Source organism: Macrotis lagotis, chromosome 1 (assembly GCF_037893015.1).
Source record: "Macrotis lagotis isolate mMagLag1 chromosome 1, bilby.v1.9.chrom.fasta, whole genome shotgun sequence".
Taxonomy (NCBI): Eukaryota; Metazoa; Chordata; class Mammalia; order Peramelemorphia; family Peramelidae; genus Macrotis; species Macrotis lagotis.
The window spans coordinates 606,981,357-607,009,314 of record NC_133658.1 but is presented as its reverse complement, the minus strand read 5'-3'; the positions used below and the strand labels follow the sequence as shown (position 1 = coordinate 607,009,314).

Here is a 27,958-nt window from a genome sequence, read left to right as displayed (position 1 = left end):
ACTTCCCAGTTCATGTTTGCAATTTCCTTAAGTTCTATTTTTCTTATAATTTATTGAATTTCAGCAATTAAATGTCATTACACAGATCAATCATAAAAGGGTGACAACCAAGAAGACACTTTATTAAACTGCTAGTTTCAAAATTGGAAAATTTTGTATGCAAAGAAAAAATATTCCATCTAATAAAATGCTTTGGCCTTTCAAATAGTTACAACTTTTAGCAATAACACATATCTGAAAGAGGGAAAAGAGGGCAAAGGTGAGGAACAGAAACTTTGGGAAACTTCTTAGAGAAAAGCCCTTTACCTCCTTACCCCAGAATTTCTTAAAAATTTATTAGCATTTGCAAGACATTGGTATACATTTTCAATAACTTAAATTGCTTAGACAATCTTTTTAATCAAATCATCCACATCTGAATCTTTCATATAGTTGACACCATACCAATCTACCAGATAATTGCTTCTCTCTTCATCATAGGCATTGAAAGATTCTCTAGGATTGGTACCAGTAGATATATAAACATTGATATCATCAGGCAGATGGACCATCATTGAGCCAGATTCACATGCTTCATCATCTTTTCTACTTTTTATGTTGTTTATAAAACAGATAGTTTTAGTAAAATCTTTAGTAAAAAAAAAATCTTAGTTAAAAAATAGCATGAAGATCATCATCATCAGGGAACATCAAGAGTCCAGGAACTCAGGAACTCCAGGATCAGTGAAGCAAACAAATACATAATCCTTGGAGCCATTATTCAAAACGTTTCCTTTAGTCTTCACAGCTTCAGCATCACCTTGTAACACAGTAAAGAAATTTTCTGGAGTGACATCTGCTTGTGTATAGTCTTTTGGGACCTCTTTGTACACATCGCTGTCATTGGGGTTTTTGATGTAAATATTTTTTGGAGGATTTTCTTTATTGTTTGCATTTCCATCATACATTATGACAATTATTTGTTCATCAGGAATCACATTTCAGTAGATGATCTTATGTGCATGTCATGCATTAGTTTGGTATCAGAAGTTCTATCATTCACTTGAGCCTGCCACAAAAACAATCCAGTGCTTACCTCCAATATCAGGAGCATCTGGGGCAATGCATTTAGGACTAGAGTCACCATTATAATTGTCTTCAAAATCACTCTGTTCTTTGGATTCAAATTGTTCTTGGAGGAGTTCTGTCCATGGTAGGATCCGAGAAAAATCACAAGTGCAATGTACAGCTTGGAGTTTAAACCTGCCCACTGGTCCTGGCTCCACTCTGCCCACTGTTATTGCTATTAATATTATTGCTAATATCTTTTACCTTCTTGATGACTATGTCTACCAGTGAGAATTCTGGATCAGAGTCTATAGAAATGTAGGTCATTTTTTTAGCTTAATGGAAATAACTGCTGCTAGGTCACAAAGGGACTGAGCCATTGTACTCTTCCCCTCTCTACTTAAGGGGCCCATATACTCTGGAAACACTGAGTGACCAGATTAAACCCTGGGAAACCTGATCACAAAATCAAGGTTAGATCCTTTTTTTCAGAACTTTTGGCTCACTTCATTTATACCTCACTGCCCCACAGAAAAGTTCCTTAATAATTAAGTGGAATTTTTTAGGGTTTCACCAAAAATGGGGAATATAAAAATATTCAAGGTATAATACAAATCAGGCATAGGACAGATATTTTTCTTGCATATAAATTAAATGTTAAATTAATAATATTTACAAGGAGGCATTGACAGAAAGTCACAAAAACAGAATTCAGAAATTTAATTTAATTTATAACTATTGTTAGACTCTACTAAAAAACTGAGACAAATCTCATCAGAATATAAAGTAATCTTTGGGATTGTGGAAATATTGTTATATTTCACCTTGGCTCAGCTCTGTACTGTTCCTTCAACATCCTAGATTTCTAGTTCTCCTTTTCCTGAAAATTTGTCTTCTCTGATGCAAAAATTCTGCCTGTTACAAGGCAACTTTAACCAAGGGCTCCAGGATCTGTGGACTTTTCAAACTCAGACTATAGCCTACAAGTTTGGAGGCATCTAACTTGAGGTGAATTTTAGTCACCAGGAAAATACATAGCAGAAAAAGACACCAGAGACTCAGCTTCAAACTGACCTTGTTGAGTTCTGTCTCTCCATCTTCTCAATAACCTGTTTCACGCTTCCAGTTGTAGATTTTTTGTTGTTAGGTTGTTTCAATCATATTTGACTCACCATAAGTCCATTTGGAGTTTTCTTGGCAAAGATACTGGAGTGGTTTATCTTTTTCTTCTTCAGTTCATTTTATAGAAGAGAAAACTGAGGCATATAGGATAAAGTGGCTTGCTTAGGGTGACACAGTTAGTGTCTGAGACTATATTTGAACTTATGTCTTTCTGACACCAGGTCCAACACTCTATCCATCTAACTATCACCAGTTGTAAATTAGAGCGATGACAATTCTATCAGAGTATAAGAGTGACTAGACCAACTATCACCCTTCCAGAAAGGATTATCAGCAGGGAGGAGAAAGTATAATTAAGAGTAAGTCCTTCCCCTTTAAAGATTCATTGAATCATTAGCACTTCTTGTTCTGGGGTCACTTGGAGATTTTTTTTTTGTCATTCACATCATGAATATTTCAGTACCTAGAAGTAACTCAGGAAATAGCCAGAAGATCCATCATTCCCAAAATATCCTAGCTCTGCTCTAGGAAGCTCTGTATATTTCCTGAGTACCACTGCCCTGTCCCACACTTTTCCCCAACCCCACTGAATTACTTCCAAATCATTTCCCAAAATGGATGGATCAATTCCAAATTCTAATTATAGTATATTAATGTGTCTGTTTTCTCAAAACCAAACCACCTAATATTGGTTATTGCCATCTTTTTGCTATCTTTGACATCTAGATCAGTATGAGATAAAAATCTCAGTTTTAAAAAAAAATTTATTTAAGGCAATGGGATTAAGTTACTTGCCCAAGTTCACACAGCTAGGCAACTATTAAGTGTTTGCAGTCAGATTTGCACTCAGGTCTTCTTGATTTTAAGTTTGTTAACACTCTCCACTTTATTGTACTGTCAATAATAATTCATATTGATTTAGGGACATATTTCTAAAGATGGTACATTGAGATCTTAGAATCTTGGAGTCATGTCAGGAAGATGAGTTCAAATGCTGCTTCACAAATCTATGAGTTGTATAATCTTGGGTGAGTCACTTAATTTTGATCTTCAGTTCCCTTATCTGTAAAATGGAAATAATAATAGCTCCTACCTTACAGGGTGATTGTGATTATAAATGAGATAATATTTTAATATGATATTATTTAATGTATTTTGCAAGTCTTTAAGTCTTAAAGTTTCCTTCTTTTCTTCCTTCTTCTGTTAACACTACTAATCAGAATATTACTATGATCATTATTACCACCATCATCACCACCATCTCTACCATTACTACTATTACTTCTACTACTACTTATTACTCCTACAACTACTCCTATTCCTACTCCTTTAAGGGTTACAAAGGGTTTTCTTTGATAAAATCTAATGTGAGGGTATTGTCTAATTATTCTCTAGTTTTACAGTTGAGGAAACTGATTCAGAAAGGAAAAGATGCTATAGGAAGATGTTCAAATGTAGCTTGTCTGACTACAAAAATCCAATGTTCTTTCTATTACATTACTTTAAAAAAATCCAAATAAGTATTCCTGAAAAGACATGCTGGTGAAACTTCTCCCATGTCATTCTGGTAGTCCTTTACTTACCTTTGGCTTTAACATGGAGGAAGAGAAATACAATTTCTTGAATGTATATCCATTGACAAATGCATTCACAAACTAGAAAAATCACAAATCTCCCCCTAGTAATAATAATAATACTTTAATTAAACTACACAGAAACATAATTTTGCCCATGTAATATCATAATTTCTATCATTCATCAACCAATGGAAAATATTTGCCTCACAGATTCCTAAAGCAGTGAGAAACAGAGAAAAAGTTCCCAACAGGGAAGCAAAAAGCCCATCTTCCAAAGACAGAGGGGAGGGCTATATAACAGGGTGTTGATACAACAACTTCTAGTCTTCTAAGCTATCCTTTGGTGAGGGACTACCTATACTGGGATATTTCTCAGCCAGCTCCACCATTTAGCTTTTTGCTCAGTATTAATTATATAAACTTACTTCCATCTCTACAAATTTTGATCCCAAATCCTTCTCTGCCTGTGTCATCACTTCCTATGCTGATTCTACCATCAGGCTGAATGACTGACACCCAGTTAAGATCTTTTCCACTTTCTAATTCTTAGAAAAATACATTTAACTTTAACCATTTGAAACCACAGTTTTCTTCATAGTCTTGTGAAGTTCAAATAAGCTCACACGCAGATGTGCTTTATAAAATGATATTAAACTCTTCTATCATATCATCATTTTCATCATCATTACTATTAATATTATTATTGCTATTATTTTTATTCAGAGCTAACAAGCTACATGTCTGATGGTTATTATTAATGATCTTTTAGAAATAGCTAAAAGGCTCCTGTGTACCAAGTTTGTGGATTAACATCTTATTTGTATTACATATTTTTCACAGAATACACACACACCACAGAAAGGCTAGTCTATGTTTGTTAATTCATATATTCACTCTGTCCCTTTCTTTATTATGGTCCAGAAAGCTCTTCATAGTTGGGGAATTCAGCATGTTACAGAATCTTCACTTTTTGGGCATCCTTACCTGGTACTGTTTGCTTGAATCTATGTATAGCCTATCTCTTCTTGGTTCTCCAAGTTCCATCTTGATTTCTTGTATATCAGCCCTTTAAAGAATATAGCTGAGGTACATGAACTTGTTAAGGATCATAAATGAGACATCAATGAATTCTCCTTGGCAATCTCACCAAACAAGTTCCCCCACTTTGTCAAGGTATTATCAAAGGTCACAGAATTAAAGTCTCTTTGATAACTGTATAGTATAGTCTTGGCTCATCTTATTAAGGAACCAAAATTTGGGGGGGGGGAGGAATTTCACTTCTTTTTCAAGAGATATCACTTAAAAGAACCACATTAAAGAGGGAAGAAAAGATTCAGTATTCTACTATATGTAGAACTTTCAGATATCTGGAATAGACGTGCATCCCTAAAATTCACATTGCTTATTTGAAATTCATGTCCAAATCTGGTGGAATGGATATGGAGTGAGACTGCTACTCCTGTGTAACCTTGGGCGAGTCATTTGTCCTTTAGAGACCACATATTCTATAAAGTAAAGAATTGGATTCAATGTCCTCCAGGTCTGTTCTAAATTTAAAATTAGCATCACCTTGACCTAATTTGGTAGTGTCTCTGAGAGAAGGCAAGAATGTAATTTTTAGTGCTCTGATGATCTCTATGAAATTAGGCCATTTCTCATGTTGAAAAAGTTTTAACACTTGAGTGGCTAATCAATCATGGAAAAGTATATATTTGATCTTTTTGGAAGAAGGAGGTAACTCTTCTTAGTGCCTTACATCTATACAAGATCCCCAAGTCTTTTCATAATCTAAATTAAAGCAATTAACTATTAAATTTAATAACAGCATTCACTGATATAAAATACTGAGTAATGTGCTTAGAAATTTGCCATTGACTTACTAACTTGCATCCTTTTATGAGCAATCATTCCAGATTGAAGATAGTTCACTAAAGATATAAAAATTATAAGGGATAATCAGATGTGGCAAAGGCTTTTGGGAGAATCAAAAGACAAATTTGAGAAAATTTTGGTATTTTTTGGTCCTTCCTTAATTCTATCTCCGGGAACAAATTTATTTGGAGTAAAAAATAAAAAATAAAAAAAGTTATATCATGCATTCCTTAAAGAAAACACCATCAAAGAACTTTAAATTGAACTTCTAATGTGAAAAGTAGAGTTTAAAATGACATAATGGGGTTCTGAATTAATTCTCTTTCAGTGAGTTTCATATCAAATTACAAGTTAAAAGACAATTCTCTGTGGAACAATAATAAAAAAAAATCTTCCATCTGAATACAAAGACTTGGAACTTAGCCCAATTTTTGGTCACAATCCTTTGTCAACTAGAATTATAAGCTCTAATAGCCATCAGAAATGTCACTTGTCTTCCATCTGCCTCTTCTATCCTCACAAGAAGTAGGGATTGTGTGATTTACAAAGGTCTTGTATTGCTTCTGATTGCAGGGACAAAAAGCCTAGGGAAATAGATATAGTTGAAATGATTTTTTTCCCCCAAGGGAACTTTTCGGTGGGTTACCATTTCATCTCTAGTGTTTCATTTTCTGAGGCATGCAGTGTAATAAAGCCCTATTTGATCTTCTCTGTCTAAGCTGACTGTGCAGGGTGAGAAATAGAACATTATTTGCTGTCAAAGATCAGAGTTGACTAGTGGCATAGTTTGAAAGGGCAGATGACCTAGTCTGAAGCCCTGGCTATGAGTCCTAACTCTGCTACTAACTCCCTGGGAAATATTACTTACATGGGTCACTTAATCTTTTTGGACTCACTTTCTCTACTTCAGTCTCTTGGTCAATCAGCATTTATTAATTATTTACTACTACATGTCAGCTAGGCAGTTGAGAAGTTCAATGGATAGAGAGCTAGGCCTAGACTCAGGAAGATGCTTTTTTCTAAGTTCAAATTCAGCCTTAGATACTTACTAGCTGTGTGATCCTGGATAGGTCATTTACCCCTGATTGCCTTAGTTTTCTCATCTGCAAAATGACCTGGGGAAGGAAATGCAAAGCCACTCCAGTATTTTTACTAACAGAACCCCTAAAAGGAAATGAACTGAAATGGAAATGACTGAAAAACAACTGAAGTATAAATTAAAAAATATGTATCAAACACCATGATAAGTGTGTGAGGTATAATGGAAGGCATAAAAACTTGTAGTCACAAAAGTATTTTTTATTAGGGAAATAGTAATCAGAATTTTTACTTTAACCATCTCCTCAGCCTAAATACACCTTCAAAAATAACCACACTTGAACAATGTAAGAAATTACTTAAATTGGACTAGATTTTTGCTAATACAGACAAATAGTACCCACAAAAATGATCATCACTGGGGACAGAGCCAAGATGGTGGAGTAAAGGCATGAAATCCCAGCAGCTCTCCACCAAACCACTCCAAATATCTCTAAATAATGAGTCTAACCCTATTCTACAGTGGCAGAACCCACAAAAGAAAATGAGTGAAACAATTTTCCAGTCTAAGACAACTTGGAAGATCCACAGGAAAGTTCTGTTACACCAGTGTTGGAAAGGGCCACAGGACATGGACCACACCAAAGCAAACTAGTTCTAGCCATCCACAAACAACCTGGGGCACCTAGATCCCTGGGGCAATCTAGGTCCATGGGAACAAAGAAGTTTCCAGACTTCTCAGCCTAGGGATTGCCAAGGAAAACCTTGAAAACTCTACTGCAACAGAGTCAGCATGCGGACCCAGCCTCAGAAACCTGGAGCAGGCTTGCAGAGCCACCTGACAGGGAGCCCACCTGGCAGTTGCTTCCAGAACCCTCAGCCCATGAATGATAAGGAGGTCAGAGGAGACTCTAGAGGTCTCTTTGCCATCTCTGAGGCATGACTTTGCCCATAGTAAAGATCCATGTAATGGTCTGAGACCCAGTCTTAGAAAAAAAAGGAGTTTTACTACTACTACAGTGGATCAGGGACCCTCCTCACAGTTCCAGGGCAGAGGGGAATGACAGGGTGAAAGGAGAGAGAGAGAGAGAGAGAGAGAGAGAGAGAGAGAGAGAGAGAGAGAATAGAGTAATTGGGGGTGGATGGGAAGGAATAGGATGGAGAGAAATATAGCTATGCTAGCAACTGTTGGAAAAAGTATTGAAGCAATTTCTCTGAAGGACTTATGATGAAGTGATAAAGAATGCTATGCATCCCAAAGATAGCGGTGATGGTATCTGAATACAGACTGAAGGACAATTTTTTATCAGACTTTTTTTCTCTCACTTTGTTTTTCTTGAGGTTTCTCTTTGTGTGTGTGGGGGGGATTATGTTTACTTTTATAACATGACTATTGTAGTTAATGTGAAAAAATAAATAAATGTCATCATAACTGATCTAACTATAGTACACTAGAGTTTCCAAAACACTTTCCCCAAGTTACTTAATTTGAGCAAAACTGCACTTAATAAACAGTTTTTAAACAAAATGAGTAAGGATAAATATATAAAAACAATTATTTGCCAGGGTACTTTTTTCCCTGAAAAAGAGAAGAGACTCAAATTTATTGAGACTGTTTGGGAAAGATTTTGACAGCTTCCTGCCTGTAATTTATACTACTAAAATAGGCATTTTAGTCAAATTTTATAACAAGAATGACCATTACCAGCAAAAGTTGAAAAAAAATTATGTTTGAAAATGTTTAGATGGATTTATGAGTACAGGAGTAGGATGTGTGTTTTTATTTTCATTTAATTCTTTTTTTCTTCTTTAGACTTGTTCTTTCTACCTCACAAAGGATAGAAGTACAGAGGTCATTCACTGAAATGATCCTACTTTGGATGGTTCCTGGAAGCTTAGACTTCCTCTGCTTCTGACCTGTTTAAATTTGCTTCTTTTTTGAACTCACTTTATTATTTCTGGTCTTAGTTTGGGTACTCTTTTTTTAAGTTTTTGCAAGGCAAATGGGGTTAAGTGGATTGCCCAAGGCCACACAGCTAGGTAATTATTAAATGTCTGAAACCAGATTTGAACCCAGGTACTCCTGACTCCAGGGCCTGTGCTTTATCCACTGTGCCACCTAGCTGCCCCAGTTTGGGTACTCTTTCACCTTAGTCCTACTTTAGCTCAGAAGTCCTGGGTTTTCAGTTTCCCAAGATCAGAGATTACCTGTGATACAACTTATAATAGGATTTTGTGATTTTTTGATTCATAACATATTCATGAAAACTAGTCCTCCAGAGAAGTAGAAGTGAGGTGAGGCATAATACTAACTATGGGGTTCATGAAGGCAATCATACACATCTGTGATGCCCTTTTATTGCATTTTTGAGCCTGTTTGGCATAGTGGATAGTGAACCAGTTCAGTAACCAGGAAAACATGAGTTCCCAGGTGTTCCTGAGTTCAATGCCCTAGTCACTGCAACATGATATTTCAGGTGTGGTGGCTTAATGAGTACAAAGTTAGACTTGGATTCAAGTTCAATCTATAACACATGTTGACTAGGTGATCTTGGGCAGGTCATTTAATCTCCAGAGTTTCAGACATTTCTATAAGACTATAAAGTGCAGATGTGATACTGATTAACATTAGTGGAAAGCATTTCCTCATCTGGGAGTTTTCTGTACAATTGAAAGCACAGGTTCAATCCCCAACTTCATTATAGATCCTACCTGAAGTTTGAAGTGTTGTTTTTGTTATATTGTGATCACAAATCAATATTCCAAACTGAAATTTGATTGATGATCAAGAAGAAGTACTTTGTTGACTTCACTATATGAACATTTTTGAGACAGGAGCATATCATAGCTAGACTCTTTAGACTTCACATGATAGCATTCCATGTGTGTTTATCCATCCATCTATTCAGGGTCTTCATTCCAAATAGACCCTTCATTTCACTCTCAGGTTGTTATTTTGATTCAGAAGGGTAGCAGGGATCCTGTTGCCACTGTAGTGAAATCTCATAACTTAGCACTAGCACCCAAATGTTAAGAGTTCTAATAACTGGGAAATAAGAAAAGATTCACTCTAAAATAGGCTATCAAAATTTTGCCTTGAAGAAAATTGGGATTCAGTTAGATAAAGCTGATATATGAGGCACGAACTGGGAAAAGGCAGGAGAGTTGGAGCTAAATTTTTGTATATAAAGAAATCTAGGAGGCCATTCTGATTTTTAAAAAATTTGAAAAAAATGAAAGAGGGGATTGATATAAAATAAAATAGAAAAGATAGATGTAGTCAGATTTGTAGTCTTTAAATGCCAGGGCAGCTAGATGGCACAGTGGATAGATCACAGACCCTAGAGTCAGGAGGAATTGAATTCAAATTTGGACTCAGACACTTAATAATTGCCTAGCTGTGTGACCTTGTGGAAGTCATTTAACCCCATTGCCTTGCAAACAACCCCCCCCAAATACTTTAAAAGCCTCCCTAAAGCTCATATACTTCATTCTAGAAACGTAAGGAAGACATTCATTGCTTTTTGACAGATTATAAGCATTTGTTAAGTGCCTAATATGTGCCAGGTACTCTGTTACAAATATTATATAATTTTATCTTAATAACAGTAACCCCTGGGGGGTAAGTGTTATTATTATCATTATTTTATAAATAAATAAATTAAGGCAAACATAAGCTAAAAGATATAATAAAAATCCCTGAAATCAGCTTTATCTGACTGAATCATATATCAGCTTTATCTAACTGAATCCCAATTTTCTTCAAGGCAAAATTTTGATAGCCTACTTTAAAGTGAATCTTTTCTTATTTCACAATTATTAGAACTCTTAACTAAGCTAGTGCTTAGTTATGAAATTTCACTACAGTGGCAACAGGATCCCTGCTATTCTTCTGAATCAAAATAACAACCTGAGAGTTAAATGAAGGGTCTATTTGGAATGAAGACCCTGAATAGATAGATGTATAAACACACATATCTGAAATTAGATGTGAACTCTGGTCTTTCTGATTCCTAACTGCCTTTGGTGAACAGGAGAGCAATATTGTTATATCTGTATTTTAGGAATATCCTTTGGGAAGATGTGGAGAAAAGTAGAGACTGGAAGCAGGGACACAAATTTGAATGTTATGGTACCTGAGAGAATGAAGAGATAAATGAGACTGTGTCTATCTTTTAAAAGATGTTTACTTATTCAGCAATGACAGACTCATTCAATAGAACTTGGCCAACTAATTGGAGATATGGGGAAAGGAAAAGAGAAAAGTCAGATATGATGTCAAGATTGGGAACTTGGGTGAATGGAAAGATAATTGTGCCAAAAATCAAAATAGGAATATTTGAAGAAGAGATAGTTTTGTCAGGAGAATGGTAGTCAATTTTGGACATAGAGAGTTCAAGATGCTTAAAGGACATCCATGACGAAATATCTGGTGGATAATTGGTAATGTAGGATTGGAGTAAGCAAGATATTAGGGCTTGGTATGTAGATTAAAAAGTCATTTCCCAAACATGAAAATTTATCCTTTAACAACTAATAAGGTCTTCAAGGGAGAGAACACACACAGAAAAGCAAAGTCTAGGATGGAGTCAGAAGGTTATCCCACTTAGTGGAAAGGAGAAAGAAGAAAATTTCTCAAATAAGATTGAGAAAGAACTAAAAAACAAACAGCTGGAGAACCAATAGAGAACAATGACATGAAAGTTAAGGGAGGAATGGATGTTTTAGGGAAATATTCCATAAGTCAAAAGCTGCAGAGTTCAATTAAAATGAGGAGTGAAAAAAAAAGTAACTTGTTTCAACAATTAAGAGACAGGGGTTGTAATGTCAACAAATAAATAAATAAGTGAATGAGCAAACAAACAAGTAAATAAATAAATAAAAGAAACAAAACAAAGGAGAAAAAAGTCAATGAAACACAAAAGAGAATAGAAGGAAATTCAAAAAGGTATAAATATGCAGGATATGTTAGAATTACAGTGCTAAATTTATTATATATTAAACAAATTCTCCATAAGAGGGATTCAGGATTTCAAATGCAACCTTTTCTGTTCTTTTCATATATGGAAGTTATATTCACCAACTTTATAATAATGAAAGAGAAAAAAATCTATAAAAAGATCATCATCAAATTTATCATTTCTGATGGAAAATGGGGTGAAGGTTAGATGGAAAGAGGTTGAAAAGAAAAAAAAAACAAGTGAGCAATATTTATAGATGTCATTTTCAATGGATTACACTCTGAAAAGGACATGAGATAAGAATATAAGAGAATGGAATTGCAAAGAGAAACTTTTTTTAAGATATGGTTTACCTGATATTGTTTGTAGGAAGTAGTACAGAAGGAAGCAATTGATATCTCCCTGAAGATGAGAAGAATAGAGTGACTGAGGGAGAAGCTATCAGGGAAGATAGGATGAAATACAATCTAAAACACAAGTGCAGGTGCTGCTCTTACTGAGAAGAAGGGCCATCTTTGCACTAGGTACTGAAAACAAAAAAAGAAAGAATGGAAGAGGATTCAAACTTACAGTAACTTACTGTGGCCTCATATTAAAAAGCAAACTTGTTAGCTAAATATTTAAGATACAAATAAGAAATATCATTTCCCCAGATATTTTACACTATTTTCTCTTCAAATTCTTCACATTTTCCTCTAAACTGGACTTTTAAATATGTCCAGAGCTCATATAACCTATTTTGCCTTCATGAATATTTAGGGACTATCTCCAATATCAGAAATACATTACTTTTCAAACTTTGCCCCTCAAAATCTTTATCTTCTATTCTTTTGAGAGGCAGTTTAAGTGTAACCTCCTCTGAAAAGCCCTTCACATTTCAGATGCACTTTAAATAAATTGAAGTTATAGGCTCTCTCTCTCTCTCTCTCTCTCTCTCTCTCTCTCTCTCTCTCTTCTCTCTCTCTCTCTCATAAGTATTGTCTTAAAATGATAACAGCTAACAATTATATAGAAATTTAAGATTTGCAAGGCACTTGTGTGTGTATATCTCATATACATTAATTACCTCATTTATGCATCACAATACTGTGAAATAATGACTAATAGAAAAATTAATGTCAAGAGGTTAGAGTGTTTCTTTGAGCAGGAACAGTTTGTCGCAAACTTGGAGGGAAAAAAATTGAGTCAACACACAGTTGGCAATAGTGAAAGAGAAAAAGAATGGGAAACTTTCAGAGATCTGGTGTACAGCACCACATTTATTCATGTGGGCCAGAACTTTCTCAAACATCAAGATTGGTGTGATGAAAATGATGAGGAAATACAGAAGCTGCTAAATGAAAAATGAGAAATCCACATTCTACCAGTAGGATAGTTTATCCATTTCAAAAAAGTCATCATTTAATTCCTTCAAAAGTGAAGTACAAAGGTTAGAGACATGCATGACTGTTGGCTAAGTAAGAAAGCCAGTTATATGCAGAGAGTAATAAACTAAAATGCATTTATGATGCTCTGAAGATTATTTATGGGCCAAAGAACTATGGGGCATCTCAACAATGGGTCCACATTGAGTAAAGATTAACAATGATCCTAGAAAGATGGGCTGAATGATTCCATAGTGTTCTTAACAGATCATCAATCAGTGCAGAAGCCATTGACTGTTTATTTTAAGTTGAAGTCAATTAGTTTCCACTGAAGAAGAGGGTTTGAATGCCATTGGGCTTCTTTCAAGTGGCAAAGCACCAGGGACTGATTTTATTCCAGCTGAGATCTACAAGGTGGGGGGGGGTTCCATGGCTCATACAAAAAGTGATTGAAATTTTTCAGGTTATATGGCATGAAAAGGTTATCCCCGAAGAATCCAGGAAGGCCTCCATCATCCATCTCTAAAGGTAAAAGGAATAGTCCTGTGATAATCATACGGTGTTTCTCTTTTAGTTATTCCTTACAAGATTCTTGCCAGAGTCCTCAATAGGCTCCTCCTTCACCTTGAAGATGGTCACTTCCCTGAGAGCCAGTGTGGCTTCAGGAAGGATAGAGAAATAGTTGATATCATATTTATGACCCGACCACTTCAGAAAAAATGCCGGGAACCAGAACAGAAGTCTGTATGCAACATTTGAAGATCTGACCAAGGCCTTTGATAACATCAGTTATGAGGGTTTATAGAAGGTTATGCCAAAATTTGGTTACCCAGAGAAGTTCACATCAAATTTCATGATGACGTACTTGCCAGGTTTCTGGATAGTGGATGATGCTCTCGAGATTTTCTGGTCATCAATGGAGTGAAACAAGGTTGTGTCCTGGCCCCATTGTTTATAGCATGATGTTTTCAGTCATGTTATCAAATGTCTTCATTGAGAATGAACTTGGCCTCAAGGTTAGCTATCACATTGATGGCAAATTCTTCAACTTGAAAAGGCAACAAACCAAGACCAAAGTAGAGGGAGTGTTGTTGCATGATCTGTTTGCAGATGATTGCAACCTCTGAAACTGAGATGCAACAAAGTATGAAACAAGTCTCTGCTGCTTGTGCTTATTTTGGTTCAACAATTAACACCAAAGGACACAGGTGCTCCATCAGCTGGTGCTCCATCAGCCAGCACCACACCATGCATATATGGAACCATCAATTTCAGCAAATGGAGAAATGGATAAGTTCACTTACCTTGGTAGTGTTCTTTCCAAGAAGGTACACATTGACAATGAGGGTGACACATTCATTGACAGAGCTAGCTCAGTATTTGGGAGGTTTCAAAATAAAGTGTGGAAGAGAAGAGTTAGTGGACTAACTACCAAATTGAAGGTCTACAGAGCTATTGTGCTGACCTCATTGCCATATACCTGTGAAACACCAGCACCATGTCAGGAAACTGAATTGATTGCATTTAAATTGTCTTAGGAAGATCACCCAGCAGGAAAAGATACAAAACACTGAGGTCGTTTCTTGAATTAAACTGCCTAGCATTCCAACATTACTACAGAGAGTACAGCTTTGATGGATTGGACATGTTAGAATGCCAGAAGTAACACTTGCCAAAAAGACCATTCTATGGAGAAGTCATACAGGGCAAGCACTCACAAAGGAGTCTGAAGAAATGATAATGGGATACCCTGAAGATCTCTCTTAAGAACTTTGGAATTGATTGTGTAGCATTGGGATACACTGGAACAGGACCGTCCAGCATGGCATGCTTTCATCAGTGAGGGTACTGTTCTCTGTGAGAAGAGCTGAATTTAAATAGCTCAAAGGAAACATGACATAGGTAATTTTAGAGTATCTACCACAGGTGTTCACATGGACTATTTATGCCTGATCTGTGCTAGAGCATCTGAAATTCATATTGGACTGATCAATCACAGTCAAAGACACTGTAATTTGTCTCAAACATAGTGGTGTCATCTTGGTCTTCTTCGATAACAAAGGACAAGAATCAACCAGCAAACTGTGAAATAAGTGCTGCTTTTATCTCCATTTTACAAATGTGGAAACTGAGACTTCAAGGATAAGTGACTTGTCTTGACCCACCCTCAATATGCTACAAATTAAATGTGTGTTGTACTCAAAATGCCAGCAAATTTGGAAAAGTCAACAGTAGCCACAGGGTTGGAAAAAATCAATTATATTCCAATCCTAGAGGAGAGTAATGCTAGAATATTCAAATTACCAAACAACTGCGCTCATTTCATACATCAACATGCTTAAGATTCTTCAAGCTAGGCTTCAACAATATATGAAATGAAAATTACCAGAAGAATAGGTTCTTATTGAAAGCATCAAAGGAACCAAAACCAAATGGCTAACATTTACTGGATTATGAAGAGAAAAAAAGAGTTCCAGAAAAAACATCTACTTCTGTTCTATTGACTATACTTATGCCTTTGTGTAAAAAAATATGTAAGTCTTCAAAGAGATGGGAGAATCAGATCATCTTATTTTGTTCCTGAGGGACTTGTATAACGGCCAAGAAGAAAGAGTTAGAACCAAACATAGAACACTAATTGATTTAAAATTGGAAAAGGGGCATGACAAGGCTTCATATTGTCACATTTCTTATTTACTAATATGCAGAGTACAACATATAAGATGCCAGACTAAATGAACAAAAGCCAGAATTAATCTTGATAAGAGAAAAATCAGCAATCTCAGATATGCAGATGATACCCTTCTGATGGCAGTAAATAACGAAGAATTAAGAAGATTCAATGAGGATGAAAGAAGGGAGTATCAAAGTTGGCTTGAAGCTTTACATCAAAAAAACTAAGATTCTGGCAACTAGTTCAATCACTTCCTGGCAAAGATAGGGAGAAGATAGGAAGGAATATAAGATTTTATATTCTTGGGTTCAACGACCACAAAGCTTGCTTCTTAGAAGGCAAGGTATGGCAAATCTTGAAAACATACTGAAAAGTAGACACATCATCTTGCTAACAAAGTTCAATATATTTGCTAAAAACCATGGTTTTTCTAGTAATGTTGTGTGGCTGAGAGTATTTGACTGTAAGGAAAGGTGAGAACCACAGAATCAATGCTTTCAAACTGTAGTGCTGTAGAAGATTTTGGGAGTCCTTTGGACAACAAGGAGATAAAATCAGTCAATATTTAAAGAAATGAATTCAGGCTATTCACTGAAACTGAAGCTTAAATACTGGCCACAAAGTGAAAAGATAGGACTTATTGGAAAAGATCCTAATGTTGGGAAAGATTAAGGGAAAAGAGTAAAGGGGATTGTGTACACATCCAAAGGGGGGGAAATAAAACAAAAACAGAATAAATTCACTTTTTAAAAATTTTTCTTATGTTTTTCAGCCATGGCTTTCTTTCTTTTTTCCTTAATCCTAATTCCCTATATACAAAATGAAAACTATATAAGCATGCTAAATGCAAATATACATATAAAATGCTTGCCAGACTGCTACTGAGAAAGGGGGATTGGGAAAGGAATGTAGTAGAAAAATGTCCATGTTATAAATATGCAAGTGGATGAATGTTGAAAAATTTTCATAATACATAAATAGAAAAATAAAATATCAGTTAAAAAAGAAATTAAAAAGGGGGATGACAGAGGATAAGATGAATAGCTTGTATCATGGAAGCAATGAATTTAAACATAGACAGACTTTGCGAGATAACGGAGGATGGAATGACCCAACATGTTATGTTACATGGAGTCATGAAGAGATGGAGAAAAATGAATGCCTCAGTAACAATAGCAACAACAACAAAAAAGAACAATAACAACAAACATGGGACAAGACACTTTTTCTTTTAGAAATTTCCATAGAATTAAATACAAATGAAAATATTTTTAAGTTCAAATATTATAGTCAAGTGTTAAAATACAGTTATAAAGCCATAAAGGAATTTATATATTATCAACACTTATTCAGCCACAACCAGATGGCATAATATATAGAGTTATGGACTCTGAATCAAAAAAACACATCAGTTCAAATCCTCCTTCAGATACTTACTACAACTTATGTATTCCTCACTTTTAACTACTTAACTCTATCCAATATAATATAATCAATATTATCCATTCCCCCTGCCCTGCGAGATCTTCCCTACTTCTTGTTGGTCATTATTTTCTTATCCATAGATCTGACAGGTACACATTTTCATGCTGCCCTAATTTTCATATAATATTACCTTCTAAGTCTAAATCATGTATCCATTTTAACCCTATTTTGTTATGTGGTGTGAAATGTTGCTCTATATCCAGTTTTTGCCAAACTACTTTCTAGTTTTCTCAGCATTTTTTGGCAAACTCAAATTTTGAGTTCTTGTCCCCAAAGCTTGGATCTTTGGGTTTAATCAAAAACTAGATGACTGTGGTCATTTACTTCTTTGTATTGTTTATGTAATTTATTCTACTGATTCACCACTCTATTTCTTAGTCAAACCAATCAGATTGTTTTCATGATAAAAGTTTTGTAATACAATTTGAGCTCTGCCACTACTAAGCTAACTTCCTTGGACATTGCCCCAAGCTATTTTCAGAGCTAGTTCTGGGGTTCTGTAAACTTTCAGTGTTTCTAAGGTTGTATATGATCAATGGAGAGATGTGGTCCCTGCTCTCCTGGCCTATGCACTGTTTTTTACCCAGGAAGAGACCTTGTTCCCTTATAATTGTAATTGCTACTGCTCCTTTCTGCCTTGGAACTGAGACCATGTGTGAAACCACAAACATTCATCTTTCCCTTGGAACTTTCCCAGGGTCTTACTTTGCTGTGCCCTTAAATGCTAGTGCTCCACTTAGTTCTGGAATTGTACCCTGAAATGATGTATAGGCAATGCAACAGAATTCTGCAGCCCCTACAATCTTTTTAGTATGGCCTCTTTACTGTCTCTGTACTGAGACAGACCTCCCAAAGTTGCTGCTGTTGTTATTGCATTTGCCTTGAAGGCCTGCTCCTAGTGTTGCAATAGTATGTATTATACTCCAGCTCAGCTTCTATCATGATGTCACAAACATCTCCTGCCAACCTACTAATGCTCTTGGGCATTAATATGATATAATAATAAAAAATATAATATCTTATCTGGATATTCTGTTGACTCTACCACTCCAGAATTCAATTTGACTTGTAATTTTAAAGTTGTTTGAGGGGGATGTTGGGAGGATTCAGCTGATTTGTTGCTTCTAGTCCTTCATCTAAACTCCTCCCTCCCATTCTTTCATTTTTTTTGGCATTGTTTCCTCAATATTAATGACAAATAATATGTGTTTTATAAATGCATATGGAATTAATGGGCATTGTCATTAGCTAGCCTGGTCTTTGAATGATAATTGCAGAGTCCCTCATTGAACCAGTGCTTGTCATTAAATTCTGTTGGAATAGCCTTTAGGAATTCATGGCCACAGAATAATGAGGCATCAAATTAGAGCTTAATGGAAAAACAGTGAATCAAACAAACAAAACAATTATTATCCCATACTGAAATGACTCCTGAGGATATTTGATCTGTTAGATTGGGGAATATATCATGGACCTCATGACTGACATTATATAGTTTAAGTTTACATGGTTCTTAATTTATACTACTTTCTAGTATTGGTCACATTTTATTATTATGTACTATAGCTAATTGCATATATGTACCTTTATTATTATGTACTATAGCTAATTGCATATATGTATCTTTATTATTATGTACTATAGCTAATTGCATATATATATATATATATATATCTTTCCATCTAGAACTACAGGGATTAAATTTTATTTTTCTTTGTAAACTCACAAAACCTAAAATACACTCTTAATAATGTCGATTGAATAATTGCTACATTTCTTTTGTATGCATTTCTTGTTCTGATTGGCATATTGCAATTGTCATCATCTTTTTACTCCTGCAGGTTTAAATATTGATAGATTCTTTCTCTTTTCATTCTGCGACATTTAATGTTTGCGTGATTTTTCCCAAGAGGCTGTCCACAATTTTTTAATTCCTTTATATTATACCTGATTCTTCTGACACCTCCATTAACCTTTGAACATGATAAATATGTTGTAAGTTCCTTGAGAACAGGGACTGCTTCATTTTTGACTTTGTGTCATCATCTAGCACAGTAATTTCACAATAGATGCTTACTAAATATTTGTTGATTTAAACTTAAAAAAATCTGTGACCCAACTAAAACTCATATTTTCAGGGAAATAATTCCATAATCTTTACTCTTTAGTGTTTAAATCATTCAGACAAAACAAACTCGGACTTTGTAACAATTTTTGCCAAAATTAAAGTCAAAGTAGTTATAGTTTACAAAGAGGAAGTTCCATTATCTTGAAGGATATAGATTGATTGTTATACCTTGACTAAATCCAATTCTCAAATTGCTCAATGAAATCTCTTCTCTTTGCCAATGATGACAGCCAGAATCACTTGTCTGCCTCATTTGCCTCAGTCACTCTTGCAGATTGCTTTTATCACCACCAATTCAAGTGCATGATAGGAAATACTTGAAGTGAATGAGATAGAAAAGTCAATTATACCTTTTGTCAGATGTGCAGGAGAGAGTATCCCCCATTTCCATGCCCATGATTGTCAGAATATATTTGAGGGGCATATGTTTATTTTTCTTATCATAATAGTAACAGTTACAAGATTATTTTTTAAATCACCCAGTTTCTTTAATAATTTGCATTTTTGTTGTATATGTTCATCTGATTTGAATTTCTTTTTCTTCTCCAATCTCTACTCATAGCTAAATTATAGATTACAAAATGAACTTCCAGCTTAAAGAAAAACTCATTGTTTTTACTGACTGACTACTAATTGTCATCTCTAAAAAAAAAGATAAAATTAAAAGAAAATAATGAAAAGAAGGAAGTGAAATGAAGGTTTACTTGGAAGATGTATTAAAATGGAAAACCTAAAGCAAGCAGTGAATGACCTGCCCAAGAAATCACTTATGAGATCTTTTGATAAACTCTATCAAAGATGGCATTAAAGCAAAGATCCTTTGCAATTGAAGGACTTTAAAGGTTGAAAAATAGAAATTCAATATGTTTTTCTTGCCATTGTGTAAACAAAGAAATCCATATATATCTTCTTTCCTAAATACACAGTTGCAACAATTCATTTTTACAGCCATTCCTCAGTAAACCATCTCTCACTTTGATAACATAATTATAGTGGAACAAGAAATTTCTTTACTGATGCTGAGATCTCATTTAAGCTCCTACAAGTTTCCTATTTAGATTGTACCTTGTACTTGACCTGAATATTGTATGGTTATTGATAGCAACCCTATGAGAAGTTTTACCAATCCATTTACTGAAATTTCATTATCTGAAAAAGCCTTGCACTCCACTCCCACTCCCACTTACACGTATTGAAGGAGGAAGATTGAGATTGTTTCTGATGTGCACTGAGCATTAAAAATGAGCTGCTAATTCAAACTAATGATAACTGAAATTTATAGTATTTTCTTTCATTATTTTGAAGAATGATTATATGGAAATAGACCAAACTTATACATGGATGTTAGGTCCCAGACTAGAAGGAAGAACTCAGACCAGAGGAAGAAGGTTTGTCAAAATGCAAATTAACTGCCAGCTAGTCTGCCTAGTGTCATGACCCTTTCTAACAATGAGGACCCAAGATACATTTGCATTTGTCCTTTAGACAACACCAGAAAGTACTCTGGGAGAAAGCAACCTCCCTAAGATCCTTTAAAAGCTGTTAACTCTACTTTCTTTTGTGTTATCAGAAGGCAGAATGGTATAATGGAATGATTAGTGGCTTTGGAATTTGAGGACTTGGATTCCATCAAGTCTTTGATATTTACTAGCAATGTGAATTGTAAAAGTCACTTAATTTCCTTCAGCTCTAGTTTCTCCTGTAAAATGAGAGGATAGGACTAGATGGCCTCTGAGGTTTCTTTCAACCTCAATTCTATGATCTTATGTTAAATGACCTCAGATTCCTCTAGAGATATAATAGCTATTTAATATGAAACTATCACTCTTAGGTCTAGCACTTTGTAGGTGAAAATTATCAGTTTTGTTTTTATTGTGATTTGGGAAGGGTCATCTCTTATAAACATCTCTATTCTTCTTGAAGGCAATACATTTTTTCCAGTTGCCCAGATTTTGAACCTCAGTGTCAGCTTTGACTTTTTATTCTTCCTCATCTCACATAGTCAATCAATTGTCAAGTCTTCCCCTTTCTATATCCATAAAAATATTTAATTTCAGTTCCCTTTTGTCTATTTTCTGTCATTACCCTAGTTTGGATCTTTATCTTAACTTACATTTCTGTAGTTTGTATACTCGTAATTTCTCTTCCTTTGATTATCTACCCTCTGCTTAGATTACATCATTCTCCTGATTAATAAACTCTAGTGCCTCCCTATTGACCTCAGAATCAAATATTATCTTATATTTTTTCATGTCTATTTTCATGTTGTATGATATATAATTTTAATACAATGAAGCATGTAAAATGTATAAATATAGTAACTATACATATATTGGGGGCTATGTATTATTTTTATTTTTACTGATGGGATATATGATCAAAAAATTTATCTATAGCTGAGAAAGGCAGCAGGGAAAAGAGATGCTTCTGATAGCTGTTCCTAAAACAAATTCTAAGATCTTTATGTCTAGATTATTTCCAATTATTCTATTTATTTTTGTTTTTGTTTTTTGAGGCAATGGGGTTAAGTGACTTGCCCAAGGTCACACAGCCAGTATCAGTGTCTGAGGCTGGATTTGAACTCAGATCTTCCTTACTCCAGAGTCTGTGCTCTATCCATTGCACCACCTAGATATCTCTATTTCCAGTTATTCTAACCAACATCACCAAACCCAAAACTTTTTCCTCTTATTGAAATGAATGAGCTGAACCAGAAAGGCTCTTAGGAGATCATATTGCTTCCTCCCTCCCCCCAATTTCGCCTTCCTTTCACTGACATCAGGTTCTCTGTCTTGGATGTTTAAAATCTTCCCTTAATTCTTCTTTTAATCAGATTTGACAGTTCTAAGCAAGAATATTAAAAAGAATCAAGACTTCCCAGATGTGAAATCCTCTTAAGAGACTATTCTTGGTTAAACACAGGAGACAGTTGGAATTCCTTTTCTATATCTTGTTAATTGAACTTTATTTTTTTCTGACTACCCTAATTTCAATTTAGTTATTTAGTTCCTTTGTTGTACATCATTTTCATGGAACCATACACTCTCAAAATGAGAAGACAATTCAGAGGTCATCTAGCCCAAGCTCTGATTAAAAAGTAATTTTCTCAATAGTTTTCCAGATATTAATTTCTTTTTTTCTTAATTTCTTTTTTAATTTTCCAGATATTAATTACCTTAAAGATCTTTAAAGGAGGGTTCTACTAACTCACAAAATATCCCATTCCACTTTTATACAGTTTCCAAAGTTACCTCTTTGCAATTTCCATCCAACTGTCCTATTTCTTTGCCCTGCAGCTAAGTAGAACAAGTTATACAGCCCTTTCAATATGATAGCCCTTCAAATATGTGAAGACAGATACAATTTCCCCCATAAATATGTCCTCAAATTTTTTACATTTTCTTCTGTCTTGTATGGTTAGATTTCTTTTCTCTGTTTATTTGTAGCAGCCCAAGATATGGTGATCTAGGAAAGGAGCAGATGTCTGTGGGGTCATTCGATTTATAGGGTGGATGAACTGTAGTGATAGTGAGAAATAGAATTTATAGATAACCCTTCTGCTTTTGCTATCATGGGATCAGAGAAGTATAACTCAGATAAATAAGGTTAACACCTCTGCTTTGACTGTTATCTACCTCCATATCTCTCTATGGAATATGACCCATTAATTTCTAAATATGAATTAGCCACTTTCTTCCTGTTTGAATAAAAACATTTAAATCTATTTGTTTTTATTCAAGGCTTGCCAATGTTTCCCTTTTTCATCTATTCTTTACATCTAGGCAAAAGATCATTGAACAGAGTTGTAAAAGGTCCTTAGAGGCAGTCAAATCCAATTTCCTCACTTTAAAAATGAAACGTCAGGAATAGAGAAAGTAAGTGACTTTCCCAGTCATACTGAAATAAGGGAAATGTTATTTCTATAATTTCTATAATTTGTTCATTCTGAAACAAACATACACTTTAATATTCACACCCCACCCCACTCCATCCTATTGTCCAAACTTTGAGATGAGGTCAATGAGCTTTTAGTAAGGTGCTTTGCCTTCCTCTGCAAAGGGATTCTGTAAATCCCTGCCAGCCCCCCAACAGAAAAAGTCTATCACCAGAACCCTCCCTAGCAAGGACAAGCCCTATCTCCCAAACAAAGGATCCCTGCCCTAGCCTGAAAGGATTAAGTCTTTGGGCTACTGCTCCTCATCAGTGTATCCCTCATTACCTCATTTCTGCTCTTTGAGCTATCCACTCTCTCTCATCTTGTATCCCTATATATTCCTTTAAAAGCTCAGTCTCTGAGTTGAGTTGCTAATCTTCCTATGTGAAATTTGCAGTTCTTGGAATGTGTGATCCCTGGGTAACTTCTCAAGCTCCTATACCTTTCCTTTCTATTTATTTTCTCCTGGCTACTGATGTTACTGGTGATGTTTTTGCTGCTAATCCCATTAGTGGAATAGTGTTTTCTAACTGTCTCTACTCTTTCTCTTCTAATTACTGCTAATCACAGTAATAATTAAATAAACTTTTTTGTCCCTAGAGAGTCAGACCTGATATTTTTATGAATTCTTCACATTTGAATCCAAAATGAGCACCCTAAAAACATTTACCAAAACAATTTTTAAACTTCATTTTAAAATTTTTTCAATCTTCTTCTTTAGAGTGAGAGCAATTAGAGGTTATTGAATGAGGGGAGAGAGATATGATCAGATCTCATCACTGTTAGATTAGTGCAGGATGTATTGGAGTGTGAAGAGACTTAAGTCAGTAACACAAATTAGCAGAGTTTTCTTACAGTCCAGGAATAAGATTAAGAAGAACTATATCAGGGTGCTGGCAGTATGAAAGGAAAGAAGGGTGGTACATATGAGAAATGTTGCAAAAGTAGAATTGTCAGAACCCAACCACAGATTGAATATGTGGAAAGTGTGAGATAGAATAAGTGAAGAGTCAAGGATGACACCAATTTCTCAAACATTGTGAAAGGAAGCATGGTAAAGATTTAGATAGCAAGGGGGAAAGCAACAGGAATGGAAGGTTTGAGGGGGAAAATGTAATGAGAGAAAAAAGAACACGTTAATTTTGAGATGCCAAAGGCCAAAATAGTGGTATTCAGTAGGCTATTAGAGATAAGAGACTGAAAGTCAAAGCAGAGTTTAGAATTTGATAAAGAAATGAGAGAATTATATAGAGAGAAGACAATTCATTCATGGGAGGTGATCATCAAGCAAAATAGTTTAGAAGATCTAACAAGTGAAGTGGTCTTAATGTTCAGGAGAGAACTCAAGGATTCAAAGCAAGATGTTTGCCTTTTGTCTTATGTCTGTTAGTATGAATAAAATACGGCATGATATTATAGAGATGGCCATATTTGGGAAGAAAATCAAAGCAACTGAACTTTAGTCCTAGATATATCTCTAAGTAATTATCAGAAGAAGGCACATTAACTCATTTAACTTCTAGTTTCTCATATGTCAAAAAAGAAAGACTAATATTTGATTAATCTTTTTAAAAACTAAAACCTCTTATGAATGTGCAGAAGGAATATTCAAGTGTGATGTCTGTTTACTTCTCAGGAGGTGGCTCACATAGAGTATATAGAAAGGTTCACCAGTAAAATAGCTTACTTTTGGCAATTTTTGTGGTTTGGATTTTTTGTTGCTTTGTAAAAAGAGCATAAGAGGTGTAATTCTGACCAAAGTTACAATTTCAAAACCTTATAAATGGAAACTTTATTTCCAGGGAAGCTAACAAAATTTTCATTACTCTCCAAAGGAAAACCTGTTTATGAGATGGGCTTGTGTTTTCCAGTATTTAATCATCTTTTCTCCTTTTTTAGTTTTTCATAGCTTTTAGAGATTTTCCAGTTACTTTCTTGAAATTTATAGCTCTTCAAAAAATATCATCAATTTTTATCTTTCACCATAGATTTTCTTTGACTTTGGGTTGGTTGTTTGGAATTCATTGCAATAGGTGTTGCATTTTTGATAGCACATTTCCTAGTGTTTTTAGCCAGGGTGATTTATAATCTGGTGCAGAAAGGTTTGAGTTTGATGTGCTTAACACTGATGAATTAAGTGAAACATTTATCAATCACAACAAACTCTGCAAAACCTTCCTTCTGATTTGAAGCAAGGGTTTTCTCAGGTGGGATCAGAGAGGACTGAGATAGTGAATAAAACATGAGCTAAATACCTCACAGTGTCCAAAGATTACTTAGTCATCTCTTGGAAGAGAAGCACAATTTTGTTTTGGTGTGGTATAGCTATCTTTTAGTCAAAAGGTACTAGTTAAAAAATATGTATACATAATAAACACATGCAGAAACATACATATACATACTGATTAACACAAATTTGTTTGCGTGTTAGATGTATACAGTTGACTAGCTCCTTTGTATAACTTCACTGATCTAAGGCAAAATGTCAGGATTCTAGCATGTTAAATGCTAGGAAATAAAATAACCAGACTTTTCTGAATTATGTCACATCAATAGCAAAATAGCTCTGAATTATTTTGAAAGAAGGAAGTTGTATTTGTGTGTGTGTGTCTGTGTGTGTGTTTCTGTAATTTAAATGCAAGAAAAACAGAATTCTGTCATTTTCCTCTAGTCATTCCTGAGAACTGGGAAATTTCAAGAAGTATTCCTTTCAAGTTTCATATACAGGGACTAAATACATTTATGACAAAAATTATGACTCTATTTGCATTGACATGATGATAAATTCCTTTCCAGAGGGTGTATTTCTACCTACTATGTAGAACTGTTCTGAGACAAAATTGTGTCAAACTGTGGGCAAATCACTTAATCACTCTGGGCTTTAATTTGTTAATTTGTTAAATGAAGACATTAGACTTGATCTCTATATACACTTTCATCAGTAAAATACTATGAAATTTATGGTTAAAATATGAATAACCACTTTTCAGGAGAAGAAACACAAATTATCAAGAACAATATGATTGTTCTAAATCAATATTACTTAAAAAGATGCAAAGTAAAACAATTCTGGGTGATTTACACCTCATGTGTAACATAATAACAGAATAGCTCATTATTGTGGGAAGACCTACGCACTTATATACTGGTACTGGATGTAGAAACTAGACCAATCATTCTGGGAAACAATTGGGAATTATATAAGAAAAGTCACTAAACATTTCAATCTCAGAATCAGTAATCATACTAATGGGGAATAATGATGATGCTATAACCATAATTATAATAACTTGCATTTATATAGAACAAAAAGTTAACAAAGAACTTTATATTTTCATCTTATTTGATCTTTTCAACAACTCTGAAAGGTAGATGTTTTTATTACCCTCATTTTTCAGATGAGAAATTGGAGGAGACAGAGGTTGAGTGATTTGTCCGGGGTTACACAAGTGTCTGACATTAGATATAGCTCAAGGAAGTTAGTAACAGAAATAATCATAAAACAAAAGAGTCAGAGGAGTATACTTCATTTAGCAAAATGCATACATATACACACAGATACACACAAACACCTGGAAACATATTGGTTTCTCATTCATAAAGGAATGATTAACATGAATGAATTATGTTATATGAGTAATAGAACATGATTACTTCATAAGAGATTATGTATATGAGCATGGGTAGTCTGATTTTAGTAATTAGGAGTAGCAAAAATACTAAAAGAGTATACATATGATCCTTACATTAATGTAAATGGTAATACTAAGAAGTTGTGCTGTGAATTTTGGAAAAGTTAATGAAGAAAATCTAATGAAGAAATACACATGTCTCTTCTCAGCAGAGAAGTAAGGATTATGGATTCATTATATAGTATTGTATAGTGCAGGCTCTAATTCTAAATCCAAGGTTAGTCCTGATTAAATATTTTTTCAGTTAAAAGGATAAGATTCAATAGAGGAAATATGGTTAAGGGGGAAATGATTGTTTAGAAACAAGAATCACCAATACAACTTATAAAAGAACTTGAACCTATTAAGTCAGCTAGAGGATCATTTCTTTCACCGGAAGGATAGTGAGGTGGCATCAGGAACTTTTTAGTTCCAAAATCCTACGCACTTTTTTCTTTTTTTGTCTCTCTTTTTAGCTTAGGCCACATGATAAAAACAGTTCTGTCTTTATTTCTTATTACTTGTATGACAATGAACAAGTCACTTACTCTATGAAGTCCAGTTACTTTATCTATAAAATGAGATAATGATACTTGTACTACCAATTTCACAAGATTGTTTTGAGCAAAATAATTCATATAATTGTAAAACTGCAACACAAACTAAATAATTATTAGCCCTATTTCTGACTTTGAATGGGAACATGTAAGGAATAGCTACTAAGAAGATCTGATTCATGATCCAGGGCAGCAGCCTTGCTAATGGTATCTCCCATGCCTTACTATTTCTCTTTTTCTCAGGACCCTGATTTGGTGCCCAGTTTATTCCCTGTAGGATCCCTAAATTCATTGAAAGGCACCTATGTTTGTTTTCATGAAGGTTCATATTGCCCATGAAGATGTTGTTATTCACATACCCAGAATATGTCTTTTGTCCTGATGTACTTATTTTTCTAATCTACTGATTTTGACATCTACTCTAAATTATGTGTCTTAAATTATCTTTCTAGTATTTTATTTCTGCCATGGAAATCAGATGTGAGGCCAAGTCTGCTTAACTGATTTCTTTAACTTTTCCATTTATTC

The 27,958-nt window shown here is 34.7% G+C and overlaps 1 pseudogene; it reads right to left on the bottom strand.

Annotated features, from left to right (window-relative positions):
* Positions 1-325: 325 nt before the first annotated feature.
* Positions 326-27,958, bottom strand: part of LOC141505738 (legumain pseudogene) — a 49,468-nt pseudogene continuing 21,835 nt past the window's right edge.